This window comes from Myotis lucifugus, unplaced genomic scaffold, assembly GCF_000147115.1.
Source record: "Myotis lucifugus unplaced genomic scaffold, Myoluc2.0 scaffold_121, whole genome shotgun sequence".
Lineage (NCBI taxonomy): Eukaryota > Metazoa > Chordata > Mammalia > Chiroptera > Vespertilionidae > Myotis > Myotis lucifugus.
Genome location: NW_005871169.1, coordinates 3,578,712 through 3,601,229, shown reverse-complemented (window position 1 = coordinate 3,601,229; position 22,518 = coordinate 3,578,712). Strand labels below are relative to the sequence as shown.

Below are 22,518 nucleotides of genomic sequence, written 5' to 3'. Positions count from 1 at the left end.
TGGACTTTAATTAGCTTGGATACTAAACTACTCCCAACTGTCACATGGAAAGGAAGCTCTGGACACTGGGCTGCTCCTGGAACCCCAGCTGCACCTTTTCCAGGACTGGCTTCTCTCAATAAATGTTGGTTCCATGAATTATTTTTGTCTGAGACTTCATTCTTCAATTTTTGTGAGACAAAACACCCACATTTTTGGTTTTAGTATCAAGATGCAAAGCTGTTTCACTGTTTAAAAGTTCATAATTTTCTTAAGGTAATATACTACATGATTATCTCTTAGACAAGAAAACAGCATTTTATAAAATTCAGAGTTCATATGTGTTTTAGCAAACTAGGAATAGATGAAAATATTCTCTGCTCTTAAAGGGACTACATTAAAGTCATACTCAATAAGTAATTTCAAGAGCATTTTCCTTAAAACTGAGAAATAAAAATAAGGAAGTCTGCTATCACTATTTATATGCAACATTTTTATGACTAGAACTATGCAATAATGTAAAGATAAGAATTCCCTCAAAATAAATGTGTGATTAAATACATTTCTTTTTATTTATTTTTATTTTTTAAAATATATTTTATTGATTTCAGAGAGGAAGGGAGAGGGAAAGAGATAGAAACATCAATGATGACAGAGAATCATCGATCGGCTGCGTTCTGTACGCCCCCTACTGGGGATCGAGCCTCAAACCCAGGCATGTGCCCTTGATTGGATATCAAAGCCGGGAATTTTTAGTCCACAGGCCAATGCTTTATCCATTGAGCCAAACTGGCTAGGGCTGATTAAATACAGTTCTAATTAAAATAGTTACCATTTATTGTGGAATTTGATAAGTTGATTCTAAAATGTATTCAGAAAAGGAAGTATATATTTGAAGAAAAACTGGGAACAAACCTGCCATATCAGTTAACAAGACATTATAATGCTACAGAAATTATGAAACTATAGTAATATGTAGGAAATAGCATCAAGGCAGGGGTGACAAATATACCAATGGAATACACAGCCTAGATCAAGCCCACCTTTGTGTTGAAACCTGATATATGATAGAACTGGCATTGTAGCTCGGGGTGGAAAGGATGGACAGTTCAATAAACTATATTCTGACAATTTCTTTCTTTTTTTTTAAATATGGAATGCTTCACGAATTTGCGTGTCATCCTTGCACAGGGGCCATGCTAATCTTCTCTGTATCGTTCCAATTTTAGTATATGTGCTGCCGAAGCGAGCACCTGACAATTTCTTATCCACATGGGAAAAACTAAAGTGGTATCTTCCTCCATAACATACATACAAATCAATTCTAGATGGTTCAAAAATTTAAGTGTTAAATGCAAAATATTAAATTTCAAAAGATACAAATTTTTATATTTTGAGGAGTAGGGAATGATTCTTAAATAAGATCCCAAAGCAAAATAATAAAGAAAAACCCCTATAAATTTTACATTAAAGGCAACTTTCTCTAATTATCAAAACACATGTAAATAAAACAAAAACAAAAAACTGGGAAATATATTTGCATATCATATAACTAATAAATGACCAGGCTCCAGAAAAACAAAGAACTCATAGGAATTAACTAGACAAAGACATTCAGCCCAATAGAAACACATAACAAAACCATGCACTGGCCTTTCTCAGGAGAGGAAACAGTGATTGCTACTATATATATGAGAAATTTCTTAGTTTTATTAGATCAGTGGACTGCATATTAAAATCATAATAAGATGCATTTTCACATCAAATAGGTTGAGAAAAACTGAATAAACTGAAAACACCAGACATAGTATTGGTGAAGATACAGAACCAAAAACTCTACATTATTGAGTGGCATGCAAAATGGTTTAACCCTTTTTAAAAACAACTTGGCATTAACTAGTGAAGTTATAAGCTAGTTATTCTTCTTCTAGGCATTTCACCTAAGAATTTATTGAACCAGTGCTCCAAGAGGCATATACAAGAATGTCTGTATTAAACCATCAAGTCCGGAACTTGATTATTTCACCCTGCTAGCAAGCTGACGAGTTAGCCAGTCAGAGATTCATAGATTCTGGCAGAAAGAAACAAGCCGTTAGAGTTAGAAGCAAGAAAGTTTATTATTCATAGCAAAAGCAATGGTCAGAGTAACTTGTAGACCCCAATTCCCTCAGGATGATGTGGTGAGAGCCAGGTGTTGCTTGTACAAGCAATGAAAATGCATTACAGAGAGAAACCCCGAGACAAAGAGACCTGGTTTTATTTAAGAGTTGCTGACAAACCTGCTTATTCTTCCTTCCAGAGAGTGACAATACCTTATTAGGCTGAAATATAAGCAATTCTCGGGGGCGGGGGGGGGGGGGGGGATAAAAGGTAGGCATCTCTGTCTTTATTATCCTGGGATATCTTTAGGTAGAGGGTCTCTCTATCTTTATTTTCTGGGAACATAAATAAATGAGCTCCAGAGCAGTCCTTATTCCTATCTTTTTAGGGGTGTTTGCTTACACAAATATTCCTAAAAGGATAACACTGGAGCAAGTTGGCTGTTAGTGCCAGATGTTAAGCAACAGGTGAGATGAATAGGGAGTCATACCTGACAGTTTGTAAGAGCATGGTTTATAATAGTAATACAAAGCCAAACAAAACTACATGCTTGACGACAGAAGCCTGGGTGAATATTTTGTGGACTACCCAAACAAAGAAATATTATGCAAAAATTTGAAAATAAAATGAACTACAGCTTTTTTTCAACATGCATTAATCCTATGTTAGCAAACAGAGAAATACATAGAAACATACACATTTCGCCTAGAACGCCAGGAATCGGGTCCCTGAACCGAAACTGCTGTAGCCGCGGCTGAGCCGAAGGATAATGGATGCTGTGGGCAGCTGGTCAGACGCCTGTTCTCCATGGCCAGCGGCAACTGGCTGTCTGGGAGCAGGAGCAGTGCAGGATCCGGGACCCTAGGCCCCACGGAAGCCGTCATTCGCACGAAATTGGAGCAGGCCCTGAACCCAAGTGCTGGAACTACATACAGAGAGCGGCGGCCCCGTGGTCCCACCAGGCAGCGAGACACTCCCGCGTGGCGGTGGTGAGCTCTGGCTTCCAGGGACTGAGCTCCCTGTAGTGACACTGGCTTGTCCACGCTGTTCTGGCCGAGGAGCTAGCTGGGCCCGTCCACACTCTGGTCATACAGATGGAGAGAGAACCCTCAACTGGACTTGAGCCACCACCTCCCTGCACCACCCCACCCCACCCCCACCTCCCGCCTGGGTGGGAGCAAGAAAACGCTAGGAATCCCCTGCACCCCAAGAGAGCGAGGACCAGGATCTAAATGGGTTGGGTGAGAGTACACTACCAGGGCCTTCTTCCCTTCAGTACAGTCCAATATTTGTAAGGGATGAGGACCGCTGGGCCCCCATTCAACCGGCCTACACATTACTGTCTGGAGGTAGCAACTCATTTCAGATGAAAACTAGCCCAAGGAAAGAGTAGAATCACTCATTACTGCTTTTGCACTGGACTATTCAGGAAAAGCTGCCCACTGGCTTCATGTTAAATTCTGACTAAGGAACTACCAGATCTGATGAGTTGGAAATAATCCTATACATTACAAGAGAAATTATCGTTAAAAACTGTATATGTTTCTATGTATTTAGTAAAACTAGTAAAATAGTTTAATTTGAGCTATACACATTAGAAATAAAATTATAAAGGAAAATAAGAGAACAATTAATATAAAATAGTGTTTAATTCTGAGAGGAAACAGGGGAGATGTGTTTAGAGATAAACACAGGATATTCCAAAGATATTGACAACATTGTACTTGCTGACATTGATGATGGGTATTAGTTTTATTAATACTCTTTCAACTGTACATAAAAGTTATAGACAGTATTTTGTAACACAACAACAACAAAACTAAGTACCTGTTTAAAAATTTGACAAAGGACCTAAACAGACATTTCTCCAAAGAAGACATACAAATGGCCAACAGTTATATGAAAATGTGCTCAACATCACTATTCATCAGAAAAATGTGAACCAAAACATAATGAGCTATCACTTAATGCCTATTAGGATATCTATTATAAAAAAAAGAAAGAAAGAAAGAAAGAAAGAAAGAAAGAAAGAAAGAAAGAAAGAAAGAAAGAAAGAAAGAAAGAAAGAAAGAAAGAAAGAGGAGAGAGAGAGAGAGAGAGAGAAAGAAAGAAAGAAAGAAAGAAAGAAAGAAAGAAAGAAAGAAAGAAAGAAAGAAAGGAGGGAGGGAGGGAGGGAAAAAAATTAGAGGCTGAAGGGGAACCCTGATAAAATATTGGTGGAAATGTAAATTGGTAAAGCTACTGTGGAAAAAAGATTCCTCCAAAAATTAAAAGAACTACCATATGAGTCAGCAAGCCCACTCCTGGGGATTTAGCCAAAGGAATTGAAATCAGGATCTTGAAGAGATACCAGCACTTCCATATTCATTGCAGCATTATTACAATAGCCAATATATGAAAATAACCTAAATGTCCATTGCAGATAAATGGATCAAGAAAAATGTGGAAAAGTGATGTTACCAAGATGCTGACATAAGTTATTCTCAATTTTGTTCCCACTCACAAGAGGCACAACTAACAACTCTTCATGAACAAGACACCAGAAGAAAATTCTAAGAGGTGAGACTGAACTTCCCCTTGCACCACAGAGACCAAGAAAGACTGCATTAGAAGGATTAGAGGAGCGACTAACATGGACCACACTGCCCCTCCCACAGGCTGTCACAGAACCACTCTGAGAGGTCTCCCATGAACCTATGGTTTCTTCAGTGGAAAAAGAGAGCCCAGGCATGACATCTAGCTCCCCCAGAATTAGTGGTAGCTTTTTGAGAGTCCCCAATTCAGTCTTGACTCATGAGGGTCAGGGGGAAACCTGGTGTGCTTGATTACTGGGAATCTGATTCTGATGAAAAAGAGGAAGGGAACTTGCAGCAACCAGTGCTGAGATCTTAGCATTTTCTAATATAGACTATATGTTCGATCCCAAAACAAGGCTTACCAGATTCTAGAGATTGAAGTTACACCAAGTTTCTTCTCTGACCACAATCATATGAAATTAGAAATCAATAACAGGTGGGAAATTGGAATACCATGAATACATGAAAATTAAATAACAGTCTCTTGAACAATCAATAGAACAAAGAAGAAACTAAAGAAAAAATAGAAAAGTATCTTGAGACTAATGAAAATTTTCTTGAGAAAATGGAAACACAATATACCAAAATTTATGGGATGCTAGAAAAAAAAAGCAAGAAAGATCTTAAATTAAAAACCTAAGTCTTCACTTCAAGGAAAAATAGAAAGAACAAACTAAGCACAAAGATTGTAAAGAAAAGAAATAAGAATAGAGTGGGAATAAGTGAAATACAAAATAGAAAAACTAAGAGTTGGCTCTTTAAAAAGAAACAAAATTGCCAAACTTTAGCTAGACTAACCAAGAAAAAAGAGAGATATTCAAATCAACAGAATCATAAATAAAAGAGGAGATATTACAACTGATACCACAGAAATAAAAAGAATCATAAGAGGGTATTATGAACAACTATATGCCAACAAACTGAACAACCTAGAATAAATGAAAAAAATCTAAGAAATACACAACCTACCAAGACTGAATCAGGAAGAAATAGAAAATCTGAATAGTCCTAGTAGGAGAATGAATCAGTAATAAAAAATAAAAAAGCCTCCCAATGAAGAAATGCCAAACACCAGACAGTTTTACTGGTAAATTTTACCAAACACTTACAGAAGAATTAATACCAACATTTCTCAGACCCTTCTAAAAAATAGAAGGTAGGACAGTCCCAAACTCATTTAATGAGGCCAACATTACTTAATACCAAAGCCAGAAAAGGACACTACTAGAAAAGAAAATACAGGCTGATAATCCTGATGAATGTAGATGCAAAATTTCTCAATAAAATACTAGTACTAGCAAATTGAGTTCAGCAGCACATTAAAGGATCATTCACCACGATCAAGTGGATTTCATCCCTGGGATACAAGGATGTTTCAACATATGAAAAATCAATTGATGTGACATATCACATTAATAGAATGAAAGAAAAAAATGATTATTCATCTTAACAGATACAGAAAAAGCATTTGACAAAGTTCAACTTCTGTTGATGATAAAAACTCTTAGCACATTAGGCATAAAAGTAACGTACCTCAACATAATAAAGGGCATATATAACAAGCTCATAACTAATATCATACTTAGTGGTGAAAAACTGATAAATTTCCCTCTAAGGTAGAGAATAGTACAAGGGTGCCCACTCTCACTACTGCTATTCAACATGGTATTAGATGTCCTAGCCAGAACAATCATGTAAAAAAAAGAAATAATTCGCCCTAGCCAGTTTGGCTCAGTGGATGGAGCATCGGACTGCGGATCAAAGGGTCCCAGGTTCGATTCTGGTCAAGGGCATGTACTTTGGTTGCAGGCACATCCCTAGTGGGGAGTGTGCAGGAGGCAGCAGATCGATGTTTCTCTCTCATCGATGTTTCTAACTCTCTATCCCTCTCCCTTCCTCTCTGAAAAAATCAATAAAATATATTAAAAAAAGAAAAAGAAAAAGAAATAATTCAACAAAATTTGAAAGGAAGAAGAAAAATTGCCCTTATTTGCAGATTTCATGATTTTATATATAGAAAATCCTAAAGCTTCTACCAAAAATCTGTTAATCTAATTAATTTATAAAGTTTCAGGAAACAAAATCACTATACAAAAATCAGTAGTGTTTATAAACACCTAAAACAAATTATCTGATAAAGAAATAAAGAAAATGATGCTATTTACAATAGCATCAAAAACAATAAAATATTTAACCAAGAAGGTGAAAAATTTCTACACTGAGAACTTGAAGTCATAGGTGAATGATATTGAAGAAGACACAAGTAAATGAAACATATCCTATCCAGTCATGGATTGGAAGACTTAATGTTATTCAAATAGTCATAATACCCAAAGCCATCAATAGATTTAACGCTTTTCCCATCAGGATTCCACTGGCAGTTTTTACAGAAGTAGAAAAGAATCCCAAAATATATATGAGACTACAAAATACCCTGAACAGCCAAAGCAATCCTGAGAAGGAGCAAAGTGAGAGACATCAGACACACTGATTTCAAACTATATTACATAGTAATAGTATACAAAGCAGTATTGCACTGGTATAAAATCAGAAACTTTAGCCAATGGAATAGAATTGAGAGACAGAAATAAACCCATGCATATACAGTCAAATAATATTTGATAAGAGAATAAGCAATGCTCAATGAAAAAAGAAAGTTTCTTCAATAAATTATGCTGGAAAAATTTATATTCTCATGTAAAAGAATGAAAGTAGATCCTTATACCAGTCATAAATATTAACTCAAAATGTATTATTAACGACTTAAATGTAAGACTGAAAATCATACAATTCCCAGAAGAAAGTATAAAAAAATACTTCTTTTGTTATTGAATATATTGGGGTGATATTGGTTAATAAAGTTATATAGGTTTCAGGTCTACAATTCTATAATACATATCATATATGGTATTTTGTGTTCACTGCCCCAACTCAAATCTCCTTCCATCACCATTTATCTCCATTTCCTCCCTTCTATTTTCCCCTACCCCTTTTCCCTCTGGTAATCACCATATTGTTGTCTGTGTCTATGAGTGATTTTTTTGTTTGATTGTTTATTTAATCCCTTCACTTTTTCCCTCCCCTCTAACAGCTCTCTCAGTCTGTTTTCTGTATCTAAGAGCTATTTCTATTTTGTTTGTTGTACATTAGATTCAACATATAAGTGAAATGATATGGCATTTGTCTTTTTCTAACTGGCTTATTTCACTCAGCATAATACTCTCCAGGTCCATTCATGCTGTCGCAAAAGGTAAGATTGCCCAAATGACATCAGTAGTTAAGTGGATAAAAAAGCTGTGGTACAAAAACAACAAGAAAGCCCATTGCATGGGAGAACATATTTGCCAATGATATTTCCGATGAGGATTTAATCTCCAAAATTTACAGAGAACTCATAAAACTTAACAAAAGGAAGATAAACGATCCAATCAAAAAATGGGCAAAATGTCTAAATAGACACTTTTCAAAAGAGGACATACAGAAGGTGCAGAGACATATGGAAACATGCTCAAAGTCACTAATATCCAAGAGATGCAAATCAAAACAACAATGAGATACCATCTCAGACCTGTCAGAATGGCTATCATCAACAAATCAACAAACAACAAGTGCTGGCAAGGATGCGGAGAAAAAGGACCCTCATGCACTGCTGGTGGGAATGCAGACTGGTGCAGCCACTGTGGAAACAGTATGGAGTTTCCTCAAAAGTAAAAAATGGAACTCCCATTTGACCCAGTGATCCCACTTCTAGGACTATATCCCAAGAAACCAGAACCCCATTCAGAAAGGATATATGCACCCCTTTGTTCATAGCAGCACAATTTATAATAGCTAAGATTTGGAAACAGCCTAAGTGCCCATCAGCAGAATAGTGGATTAGAAAACTGTGGTACATTTACACAATGGAATATTATGCCGCTAAAAAAAAAAAAGGAACTTTTACCATTTGCAACAGCATGGATGGAACTGGAGAGCATTATGCTAAGCAAAATAAGCCAGTCAGAGAAAGATAAATATCACATGATCTCATTCATATGTGAAATATTATGATCAACATAATTTGATGAACAAGAATAGATCCAGAGACAAATGGTAGGGGAGGGGGGGTTAGAGAGCAACCAAAGGACTTGTACTAGTATGCATGCATATTAGCATAACCAATAGACACAGACACTGGGGTGGTGGGGGCTTGCCTGGGGTGGGAATGGTTGGGGGGGTGTCAATGGGGGGAAAAGGAGACATATGTAAAACTTTAGACAATAAAAATTTTTTTAAAAAAAGCAAAAAAATTTCTGTGGTACATTTACACAATGGAATACTACTCAGCCCTAAAAAGAAACAAACAAACAAAAAAAACCTTCTTGACATGGACTTTGGCCCTTTTAATGTACTGCTGAACTCAGTTTGTTAGTATTTTATTGATTTTGGGGATATGGCACCTAAAGTACAAACACCAAAATAAAAACAAGTGGGACTACATCAAACTAAAAAGCTTCTGCACAGTAAAAGAAATGATAAAAAAAAGACAAGCCTTGGAAAATAAAAAATACTTGCAAATCATATATCTGATAAAGGGTTAATATCTAAAAGATTAAGAACTCATATAACTCAACAGCAAAAAACCAATTAATCCAATAAAAATATGGGCAGAGGACCTGAATATACATTTTTTTCCAAAAATACACAAATGAGTGACAGGTACATGAAGAAGTGTTCAAGTTCACTAAGCATTAGGGAACACATAAAAAACACATGAAATGAGTAGTGTGGTGAAGGCTTGGGGCCAGGGAGAGAGGGGTGGGTTAGAAGGGATCAAGGGGGGGAAAAAGGGGGACATATGTAATACTTTGAACAATAAAGATTAAAAAAATTAAATTAAAAAAAAAACAAACACATGAAATATCACCTCATGCCTGGTAGAATGGTTATCATAAAAAAGACAAGAGTTAACAATGCTGGCAAAGATGTGAAGAAAGCAGAAAACTTGGGCACTGCTAGTGGGAATGTAACTTGGGGCAGCTACTGTGAAAAACAATATGGAAGTTTCAAAAAAAATTAAATGTAGAACTATCATTTGATCAGAAAGTCCACTTCTGGGTATTTATTAGAAAGAAATGAAGACACTATGTAAAAAAATATATGTATTTTGCAGCTTTATTTACAACTGGAGGCCCGGTGCATGGATTTGTGCACCAGTGGATTCCCTCGGCCTGGCCTGCAGGGATTGGGCCACAACCGGCTCTCTGACATCCCCCAAGGGGTCCCAGATTGCAAGAGGGCAATTCTCAGGTGATGCACCCCAGAATCAGTCTCCCTCCTCTCTGGTTCCCGGTGCGCCACCCGATAATCGCAGCTGCCAAGTCACCGCAGCTCAGCAGCATTGAGCATCTGCCTCTGGTGGTCAGTGTGCATCATAGCTACCGGTTGGATGGTCGAACAGTCAGATGGCCGCTTAGGCTTTTATATATATTTCAGCCTGCCTTCTGCATAGTCTGGCTTTGTATGTTCCCAGGTTCACCATCAATATCCAAGCATAAAAAAGAAACATCAAGAAGAGTGGCAAAGACAAATTAAATCAAATTGTAGAGTTTTATTTATATTTTCCACCCTACCCCTGTGATGTTTACACTCCATGCTTAAGCCAGTATGTGGTTGCTGGAGGGCTTCTACTTTAAGACAGTGATAGATGCATTAACATTAAAACATTTGTGAAGTGTTGGGTGCTTGCCTGGAAGAAGAGAAGACAGTACAAGGGAAGGACATCTGATCTCGGACAGCCAGCCCAGACAGCCCAGACCTCCAGCTGTGCTCTCACCTGGCTGTCTCATTCTTCCTGGCAAGAGGCATCTTTTCTATCCTGTAAGAAAGGGTAGTTCCAACAAGGACACTTCATTGTCTAATTAAACCAAAGAGAGCAGGAATCATGAACCATGGGATGGGTTTTTATCAACTTGAAAGAGTGCAATGCATCTTTTGCAGGTTCTTTCCCCGCAAAACAGTAAATACTTCCAGCTGAAAGTAATGTCTTTTATAACTGGGAGGTGAGCTCTGCAAAGTTTTGTAGGCTTCCTAGAAACACCAAAGATTTTGTAGGATAAATCTTGCATGTGAAAGATTTCTGTATATGACTTTCTAAAAAAATATTTTGTATTTATTTAATTTTCCTAAATGAGTATGGAAATCATGATAGGGCTTTTATAACTTCACATTTAGGTTTGGGGAAATTTTCCTACAGCTTCTTATTACATCTTTTTAAAAATATATATATATTTTTATTGATTTCAGAGAGGAAAGGAGAGGGAAAGAAAGATAGAAACATTAATGCTGAGAGACAATCATTGATCAGCTGCCTCCTCCATGCCCACCACTGGGGATCAAACCCTGACCTCCTGGTTCATAGGTCAGTGCTTAACCACTGAGCCACAACAGCTGGGGATTCTTATTACATTTTAATACCATTCCTTTCTTGCTCCATCTAGTGTTTCTTTCAGCTCCTTTGCAGCTCTTCTTTGCAATCTCTTCTTTGAGCTCCTTCCATTATTGTGATAAAATCTTCATGTCCTTACTGTCTATGAACAAAAGTCGCACTTTTCTAGATCCTGCTACTTCTTTTACAACTATCTTTCCTTTCCCCTTTGGTTGTCTAACTTAAAATATGATGTAACACCAACTACCTTTCTTTCTCTTCTCAAGCCCTTGGTAATCTGGATTTTGCCAAAGTGATTCTTTGAAACTGCTCTTATAAAAGTCCTCACTCCCTAATTGTTAAACCCTTTGGGTTTTTATAATTTTCTCAACATCATTGAATTTTATCCTTTCTATACCTATCTCCACCCCTGAATTTTCTTTTGGTCTTCATTCACTTGTTTTTCCCATTGGCCTGAACATGTAGTACAGACACTCAGTGTGGTTTAGAGGATCTGCCATTATCTGGTAGATCATTATATTTCCAGTCTTATCTTTTTCAATTTGCTGCCTTACACTCCATACATTAGCCAGGCCAAATTACTGTAGCTCCTTAAGTATACCAGTCTTATTCTGTCCCACCTTTACCATTTCACATGCTGTTCCCCCTTCTGGAACATTCTCTCATATTTACTATTTTTATTTTTATTGTGCTATTATTACATGTTTATTTATCTCTGTCCCATCTTAGACTCCAAGCTCCTAGAAGCAAAAGCTATATATTTTTTCACACTTGTATCTTCATCACTTAATGCAATGCCTCTCCCTGAGTAGTTGTTCAGGGATTGACTGCGTGCATTATGCAAAAATTAACGCAGCATTTGATCCTCCCACCAGTGCCCTCAAGGATCCTTTTATTTCTTTTCCTATTGGATTTAGTCTTGTTTACTCCCCTTATATCTCTTCATGCATCTCAGTGGCTTCTTGTCTTACCTCTGTTCCATAGTCTTTCTCTCCCACTGTTTGGCACACAGCTCAGACTGTTGTTCACAAGGTACAATTCTGACCATGCCACTTCTTCGCTAAATAATTTTTAATGATTCCTCAATGCTTGTATTATAAAGGTCAAAGTCCTTACCACACAATTATAAACTTACAGGCAGCGATAATATACTTCCCTAGTCTTGTCTTTCACTAGTCTGTTCTACTGTCACTCTAGTAAGCAGACTGCTTGCTCCATGATTTCTGTTCAAGCTGTTCTCTTCCCTAGTCATTAGAGCGACTTTCTCTCCCGCTAATGAAATCTCAGCCATGCTTCAAGGCTCAGCTCTGTTGCCACTCCTCCATAAAATTTCCCTAACTCCTCTGGGAGACATTACAGTTTCTTTCCCCTGTGATTCCAAAACACTTTGTTTTTACCTCCTTTGATATTTGTTATACCCTACCTTCTGTTAAGGACTTTTTAAATGGGGATTTGCAATTTGGTGATAAGGTAAGAATGGGTCTTATTCATTTTTATATTACCCAGAGTTTCTTGTCCATATGTGTTTAATAACTGTTTGTTGAATGAAGTGTGGTAATTAATTAAATATATTAAGACTTAATGCTGAGGTTTAAATCACAGTAAGTTATATATTTTACTTTTTATCCAAAGAAACTGTGGATGGTAACTACACTCAAAAACTAGTGGTAGTTATGTTAGATAGAGTTCTTTAATACTTTTCTTTAAAGCAATAAGACTATCCCTAACTTATACGAAAAAAAAAGATTAGCTTAATCTTAATTAATCAGGATAAGAAATCTATGAAGCCTTTAAAATATCATAATAAATAACATGAATATTAAATATGCTTCCTATGTGTAAAGATTAATTTAAAAATAGAGTGGCTAAAGCATTCAGGAAACCAATGAGGCTCACGTAGCATTTCAGAAAGTGTCCTCACTTATGTCTTCAAACTCTTCATATGCTGCAAGGTTGTCCAAGATACAAATGGTCCTTATGTCATATTCTGCAAGAGTGACAATTCCTTTTGGACTCTGCACTTCATATAACAGTGCTGCTTAAACAAGCGCTGGTGCTGCAATGTAACAACTGGGGATCCATAATTTTCTTTCAATTTTTTCATTCTGTGTGTGACCTTGGAAAAAGTTGTCTTACCTCTTTAGAAGGGAGATGGCTCATTAGTAATATGCAGATACTAACACCTTATCTGAATGAGAACAGGGAGCTTGCTTAGATGAGCTACAATACTCTCTTATTTGTTACCTCCTCTGAAACTCTCATCTAGTCATGGGTACCTTAATCCTCAGAACTAATTCCTCCAACATTACCAGTGCCATCATGATCACGAATGCTTTAATGAAGGTTGAGGAGTGCTCAAAAGCTCAGGATTGCATGGAGCATACTGGTAGACTTCATTCTCTGCCTGCCCTAGAAGCAGTCTCTAGATAAGACAAAGAAATAAGGAAAGGTTGCAGACAAGGCAAAGATATCTATGCCCTTGTTGTGTCTAAGGATGGTCAAACATCATAAGAGATTAATCTTTCACAAAAGATTGTCTTTCAGATAAAGGAATTCACTTCAATCAACAACCCCCAAGGATGGACTCAGGCCAATCTGGCATCTGCCACAGAACAGGCACATCCCCGTGAGCTGCTTCAGGTCAATAGTCTGGAAGTATTTCTTCTGCTAGAATGAAACTCATGTGGAAGTCTCCCCTGAAATACAAGCCCCAAACATACTGTCTTCTGCAAGCGACAAAAATTATATTTGCTCATTAGCAGAGTTAATAGTCACTTTCAGTAGGTCTTATTTCAAATTGTGTGTTCTCAGGTATGAATGAAGGAGCTTCTGAAATTTAATCAGGCACAACAAAATTATATGCACTGTTCCCATTTTAACTGTGTGGACTTGATAGAGACATTTTAAAGCAAACTACATTTTAATTATCTCAACCCCTTTTCAAAGAGATCCATAGGAAACCACAAGTGGACTTGAGCAATCAAATCATCATTTCCTAAGTGGCCGCCGCCCTTGCCAACCCTAAACAGTTATAGACAGCCACATCTTTTGATCCACTTTCTCTAAGGAGGCACTATGTTTGAGGAGATAGCATTGAAACACTGAAACATTTCTTCTTTCCAGTGGGACTGATAGCTTCTGTCTCCTGAATGGGGGAGAGGCTGACAAATATGGAGATGAAACAAAATCTACCTGGGATAGCCAAGAGGTTTTCTGTGCGATGCTTGGGTGAATGGATATTTACAACAAATCACAGCTTGACAGAGGATATTTTTTATTTACTCATGGGCAAGTAGAGTACAACAGGACTGCATACATTTCTTCTTTTTTCCCTTTTATTGTGGTAAGAACACTTAATATGGGATTTACCTTCTTAACAAATTTGTAAGTATAATTTTGTTAGCTATGGGTACAATTTTGTACAGCAGATCTCTAAAAATTTTGTACAACTATGTACTTATTTTACATAGTTGAAACTTTCTACCTGCTTAACAATAGCACCCATTTCCTCCTCCCCACAGCCCCTGGCAACCACCATTCTACCTTTTGCATCTCTGAGTTCCATTGACTAATCTGAATGCTCACAGAACTGGAACCATGCAATATTTGTCCTTCGGTTACAGGTTTATTTCACTTAGCATTCTGTCCTTCAGGTTCATTCATGTGGTTGCATATGGCAGGGTTTCCTTTCTTTTTAGGTTTGAAAAATATTCTATTGGGTGTTTATACCACATTTTATTCATTCATTTATATATAAATGGGCATTTCGGTCGTTTCCATATCTTAGCTATTGTGAATAATGCTGCAATAAACATAGGAGTGCAGATATTGCTTTGAGATGCTGCACAGCACATCTTTTCATGATCCTGGTGACCATTTGTGTCTTCTTTGCAGAAACACCTATTCAAATCCTTTGTCTGTTTTAAAAATATTTATTTTTTTTATTGATTTCAGAGAGGAAGGGAGAGGGAGATAGAAACATCAATGATGAGAGAGAATCATTGATTGGCTGCCTCCTGCAATCCCCCTACTGAGGATCAAGCCTGCAACCTGGGCATATGCCCCTGACCGAAATCGAACCTGGGACCCTTCAGTCTACAGGCCAACGCTCTATCCACTGAGCCAAACCAGTTAGGGCCCCGTTGTCTATTTTTTAATCAGGTTTTTTTTTGTTTAGTCTTTTTGTTTTTGCTATTGAGTAGTAGTAGTTCCTTATATACCAATCCCTTATCAGATATATAATATGCAAATATTTTCTGCTATTCTCTAGGTTGTCAATAGCTTGTTGATTGTTCCCTTTGCTGCGCAGAGGATTTTTGTTTAATATAGTCCCACTTGTCCATATTTGCTTTTGTTGCTTGAATATTTGGAGTCATACCCAAGAAATCATTGCTAAAACCAATGTCATGAAGCTTTTCCCCTGTTTTCTTCTAGGGATTTTATAGTTTTAGTTGTTAAGTTTAAGTACTTAATCCATACTGAGCTAATTTTTGTGTAGGGTGTAACATAAGGGTCCTATTTCATTCTTGTGAATGTGTATATCCAGTTTTCACAAAGCAATTTGTGGAACATACTAGCCTTTTTCCATTGTGTATTTAAAGATCAAATTGGCTATATATGCATGGGTTTATTTCTGGGCTATTTATTCTGTTCCATTGGTCTATATGTCTAGTTTTATGCCAGTATCTTACTGTTATTGTTTTTAAGGTCATTTTAACTCTTTATTAATCTCTTGCATTCATCCATATTCTTTTTTCCCCATTTTAAAATCATTTTTATTTTTCAAATGCAGTTGACATACATTTTTATATTAGTTTTAGGTGTACAGCCCAGTGATTAGAAATTACATAACTTACTAAGCGATTATCCTGCTAAATCTTGCACCCATCTGACACCATACCTAGTTATTAGAATATTATTGACTATATTCACTATACTGTATTTCACATCCTCATGACTATTCTGTAACAACCAATTTGTAGTTTTTAATCCCTTCACCTTTTTCACCCATCCTCTCAACCCCTTCTCATCTGGCAACCATTAAAATATTCTCTGTATCTCTGCATCTGTTTCTGTTCTACTTGCTCATTTTGTTTTTAGATTCAATTGTTGATAGATATGTGTTTATTGCCATATTATAGCTTATACTTTTTATCTTTTTTCCCCTTCTTCTTAAATAAGAACCTTTAATATCTGATAAACACTGGTTTAATGTTAATGAACTCCTTTAGCTTTTTCTTATCTGGGAAGTTCTTTATCTGTCCTTTTATTCTAAATGATAGCTTTGCTGGGTAGAGTAATCTTGGTTGTAGGTCTTTGCTTTTCATTACTTTGAATATTTCTTGCCACTCTCTTCTGGCCTGCATAGTTTCTTTTGAGAATTCAGCTGCCAGTCTTATGGGAGTTCCCTTACAGATAACTAAGTGCTTTTATCTTGCTGTTTTTAAGATTCTCTCCTTATCTTTAACCTTTTTCATTTTAATTATGATGTGTCTTGGTTTGGTTCTCTTGGGTTCATCTCATTTGGGCCTCTCTGTGCTTCCTGAACTTGTATGCCTATTTCCTTCACTAGGTTAGGGAAGTTTTATGTCATTATTTTTTCAAATAGGTTTTTGATTTCACGCTTTCTCTCTTCACCTTCTTGCAGACCCATGATGTGAATGTTGGTATGCTTGAAATTGCCCCAGAAGCTCCTTACACTATCCTCACTTTTTTCTTTTTGCTGTTCTGACTGGATGTTTTCTACTTCCTTTTCTTCCAAATCACTGATTTGATTCTCAACTTTATCTATTCTACTACTGATTCCCTGTAAATTATTCTTAATGTCAGTTAATGTATCCTTTATTTCTGACTAGTCCTTTTTTTATCCTATTGAGGTTATCACTAAGTTCATTGAGCATCCTTATAACCAGTGTTTTGAACTCTGCATCTAATAGATTGCTTGTTTCCACTTTGTTTCATTCTTTTTCTGGGGTGTTTTTTGTTTGTTTGTTTGTTTTTTCATTTGGGGCATGTTTCTTTGTCTCCTCATTTTGGCAGCCTCCCTGTGTTTGTTTCTATGTGTTAGTTATAACTGGTTTATCTCCAAGGCTTAATAGAGTGGCATAATGTAGTAGGTGTTCAGTGGCACAACCTCCCAGATCACCCAAATTTGGCACTTGCGGTGCACCTCCTGTGTGGGCTCTGTACACCCTCCTGTTATAGTTGAGCCTTGATTGCTGTTGGCATGTCAATGGGAGGGATTTACCCCCCAGGCTGATCAGATGCAAGAATTAGCTGCAACCATTGACCTCTGACCCCCTGGAGGATCAGCTGTGCAGGGGCCCACTCCACAGAGCAAAACTTACTTCTGTGGGGCTCTGGTGCCAACTGAGTCTGTTCCTTGAGTGTGTCACTTGTGAAAATGGTTGGGTGGTGGTGCTTTGAGTTGTTTTGAAGCTGCCCACTGAGTGTGCTGCCTCTGAAGCCTCTCAAGAGATACCAGCCAAGGTCAGTCACCACCGGTGTTCTGCCTGGGGCCACCCAGCATGAGCTACAAAGCAATCTGCAGATGGCTGCTAATTGTTCTGGGCTTGGAGGTGCCCAGTTTAGGCCAAGCTGCCAACCAAAGTTGGCTGCTGTTAATGCTGAGCCTGTAGCCATTTAGCGAGGGCTACCAAGCACCCTGAGGCCAGATGCTGCTTATGTTAGAGATTTTAGTAAAATCTGAAGCATGAACCAAGACAGGCCACTCTTATGTTAAAGACTCTAGAAAAACTTGGGTGGGTCTGAAAGTTGGGTGGAGCAGGGCCTCAGGGAATAATCAGAGCAGAGTGAACAGTGTGAGTCAGGTTGATGGAGACTCAGATATGGTGCTCACATGCTAGCTCTGTGGGGGGAGGGCTCATCAAAGGAATAATGGCCTCTGGTAGCACTTCTGTCTGGGAGAGAGCTGCCCACTCCCCCATCTCTTACCCTGGTATCAGACAATTCAATTCCTCCCTGTATGTCTCTGTATCCTTACAATCTGCTGCCCCAGTGCTGAAGCTCAGAGGAAGTGAGTCTGAATAAGTACATGCACAGCCCTTTAAGAGAAGCTGCCTGCTACTCCAGCAGCCTCCATGTCACTGAACCACAATCCTCACTGGTGTTTACAGCCAGAAGTTATGAGGCCTTCTCTTCCTGCCACTGGAACCCTGAACTGGGAGTCCTGGCGTGGGGCTGGGTCCCTTGCTCTTCAGGGAGGGGGACCTCCAAAACTAACATATCCCTCCCAATTTTTATTGGGACCAGCCCATTCCACGTCTCCACCCCTCCTACTAGTCTCAATGTGTCTTCTCCTTTAATTCTCTAGTTGTAGGACTTCCATTCAGCCAGATTTTAGGCAGTTCTGAATGATGGTTGTTCTGTAGTTTAGCTGTAATTTTGATGCGGTAGTGGAAGGAGGCGAGTATCATGTTTACCTATGCCACCATCTTGACCAGAAAAGTACCATATTGTTTTAACTCTTATAGGTTTGTAATATATTTAGAAATCAGGAAATATGGTGCCTCCATCTTTGTTCTTCTTTCTCAAGATTGCTTTGGCTATTTGGGGTATTTTGTGTTTCCAAGTGAATTTTAGGATTTTTATCTCTGGGTAAAAATGTCATTGGGATTTTGACAGGGATTGCAATGAATCTGTGATTGCTATGGGAAATACAGACATTTTAACCACATTAAAACTTCCAATCCATGAGCTTGAGATGTCTTTCGATTTATTTGTTTTTTATTTAATTTATTTTATCAGTATTTTATAGTTTTCAGTGTATAGGTCTTTCACCATTTTGGTTAAGTTTATTTCTAAATATATTATTATTTTAGATACTGTTGTAAATGGGATTGTTCCTTCATTTCTACAACTGTGTTTGATTTCTTTCTGTGAGCAATCTCTATATCAGCAGAACTCACCCTAACTGGTAAGTGGCAAAATCAAAATGCCTATTTGTAATGCATTAATCTTTACCTCTTTTAAGGGGAATCTACCTGTCTGGATGTCAGAAAAAAATACCTTGAGAAATTACTTCTTAATTATATTTTAAACAGTCAAACAATCATAATATTTATGAATTTTCATTAAACATGAATTGATTATGCTATTTGCCTGACATTCCTTTTAGGCCTGATGCACCTCAAAAGAAATATTGAAAAAAGCAAAGCATTATTAAACCACTGTGTCCATTACACAAGGCTTATTGATACCTTTGGAAAACAGGAAAAGATGTTAAGTCACTGGCCTGGCCAGTTGCTCAATGGTTAGAACATTGGTCTATGCACCTAAGAGCTGTGGATTTGATTCCTGGTCAAGGGCATGTACCTCAGTTGCAGATTTGATTCCTGGCCCTGGCTGGGGCCCATACAGGAGAGGAACCAATCTATGTGTCTCACATCAATGTCTCTTTTTCTCTCTCCCCTCATCCCTCTTCCATTCTCTCTAAAAATAAATGGAATAATATCCTCAGGTGAAGATTAATAACAACAACAAAAAGATGTTAAGGCATTGGTTTATGCAATTATTAAGATCTTGCCTATGCCTTTGCTAGAGCATAAGAGCATAAGAACATAAGAATTTCTATTCAAAGCGAAACAACAACGAAACAAAACCTCATTATCCAAACAATCATGTTAATCAAATACAATAAGGCTTAGTTAAGTGCAAAAAATCCATACAAAATGACAGCTAAAATTAGGAATCTACTACGTGTGTAGGAATATCATGATGTATGGTCTTTGATTCAAACTTTAGAGAATCAGTTAAGAAATAAAATATAGAAGTAGGATTCCAGAAGTCATGAAAATCGCAAACTACTATATTTCTTTAAAAAATTATCTCAGTGCAGCTGAGCTATAGAGTGAAAGCACGTTGATTTGTGTTGAAATCTATTACTGGGTGCCAATTCTGAAGACACCGAGGACTCTGTAGGTTGCTTATTAGTGGGTTTATATCTAATTTTAGGGACCAGAACATTTCTGTTCACTTCACCATTTTTCTCACTATACCAAAAAAGATCAAAGTAAGGGCCATTTTCTGAGAACTAACTGATAGCTTCCCCAGGTTGCAATGTTTTAATTAGAGAGACAAAAAGAAAAAGCCACATTCTGATGTTCAATAAAAGAAGTCCTTTGTAAAAGCCTTATAAAAGCATGAGACAGTTTTTTATTTGATAATGAGAAATAAAATGTGTAAAAAAGAAAATGGGGGAAAATACTTTAAGCAATAGAGTAGTACTAGATGGCTTTTCTTTTCTTTCTCTTTTTTTGTAAATAACTTTAGAGAAAATTAGCACATTTCAAAATTAGATTTACTTTTACTATATGGAAAAGCATCAAAACCTTTTGGAAATGCCTAGATTGATAAATAGGGTACAAAAACGGACTCCTCTGTGGTTTAAAACATTTGCTTTTGTTGCTTTCCTAGTTTTTTTTTTTCATTCTGGAAAAAACTCTGCATAAAAATATATAAAGCTTGGCCCAGTTGGCCAGCATTGCTCAGTGGTTGAACATTGACCTGTGAACCTGGAGGTCATGGTTTGATTCCTGGTCAGGGTACATGCCCAGGTTGTTGGCTCCATCCCCAGTGTGTGAAATGCAGGAGGCAGCCAATCAATAAATCTATCTCATTATTGATGTTTCTATCTCTCTATCCCTCTCCCTTCCTCTCTGAAATCAATAAAAATATATATTTAAACAAATATTTAAAGCTTGGCAGTTTATAAGAAGGAATGCATTATTTTTATATTTTGATTATTCAAAAACACTAACACTGTATTTTAGTTGTATGAATTTATTTGTGACAACAAAAGTGATTGAAACTATAAAAAATATTTTCTTAAGCCAATTTTGTGCAAAATAATGCATACAATAAAATTTATAGAAATTTTATAAAAATAAGAAATTTGCATTTATATTAAATTCCCAACTCAGTTTTAATACTGTACTTGTCAAATTTTAAACTATAGATATGACTGTCTAAAATATATATTAAAAAGAAAATAATTTTCTCATGACATCTGTGAAGAAAGGTCAGACAATTTTACATTTTCTCAGACACTCACTGAAATTAAGTAAAATTAAAAAGAACATTGACCTTTTCTGTTTCTATTCTCTTTTGCAAATATATAGCCATGTCAATCTTATTCAATAAATAGCCCAAAAAGCAAGGCGAATAAACAAAAAAACCAAATTGTACTTATTCAGTTGATGTCCTTAGACTGTAACCCTGGACTAGGATCTGGATGTTTTGGAACAAGAAGCCAGGTCTGCTTTGCCTTCCTATCTAACACACACAGAGTTAGGACAATGCTGGCATGTCATCTCTGGGGGCGTACTGTGCAAGATTTATCTTCCTGTGTTCAAGCAAATCATTAAATTTATCTTTTTTGGTATCATAGGTCTTCATTGAGTCAAATAAGCCATATTTTGTTTACTACACTGGAAAGATATAAATGCTAAATACTGTTTAACTTTATTTTATGAGAGTGAATATTATATTCTTCTTTCCAGTGACCTTTTATTGCCTCGTGAATAAAGAAATAGTTTGCTAGACAGAAATAGCAGCAAGAGAGTGATGGAATTTATGAGCAGACCAACTCTCCTAAAAATGAGAGATAAACATGATAGTTTCAGAATAAAAATACAGAATTTTTCTGTACCCCATTCTCAAAACTTTTGGTAACTTTTTATCCTACAGTAAATAATACAGAAGGTTTAAAAAGTAGACGATGCATTAATCTTTTGTAATAAAAATGAATTCAAAACTAGTGATAGGATACTTTGCAAAACTCTTAAGCATTTGTTCTTTTAACGGTGTCAAAAAAGGAACACAGAAAAACAGGGAAGGAGAATACCCTTTACAAGAGAAAAAATAATCCAAGCATACCAAAAGGAAGGAGTACAGGTGTTTCTAAAACTTTACAGAACATTTATAGTGGTGTGATATTGGGCAAGTCGCTGCTTTCTGAAGCTCACTTACCCCTAGTATGAGATGGAGATCATAGTTATATGTTCCTATCTTATAGTGGTGGTAACATAATTAAATGATATGAGAGATGTGAAACACCTTGCATTGTGCCTAATACATTTCAAGCACTTGGTAAATGTTAGTCGTTTTTATTAATTTTATTTAACATCTGAACTTTCTTACCATGAACAAATAAATTGTGATTGCATATGTAAAATTTTGGCCACTCAAAAATTGTATAACTCAGCCAATCAATCTATTTTCCAATCTCTCTTGAAGTATTCTAGACAATACCCTTCTGAGATTTCCTAGTTTTGACATTGTATCAGAATCTTGTACTCTGAGAGAAAGTTAAAAATCAAGTATTCAAGGATTCTGCTTAAGATGAACAAAGCTGAAAAGAATACTGTTGCCACCATTCCAATAAGAAAAAAATGACTAACCTATAAAATCTTAAAG

At 36.8% G+C, this 22,518-nt stretch overlaps 1 non-coding gene across 1 annotated transcript; it reads right to left on the bottom strand.

Moving 5' to 3' along the window:
- Nucleotides 1-1,125: 1,125 nt before the first annotated feature.
- LOC111827032 lies at nucleotides 1,126-1,232 on the bottom strand. The gene has a single exon (XR_002830490.1). It is a non-coding gene; the product is annotated as a U6 spliceosomal RNA (small nuclear RNA).
- Between the last annotated feature and the right edge of the window lie 21,286 nt (nucleotides 1,233-22,518).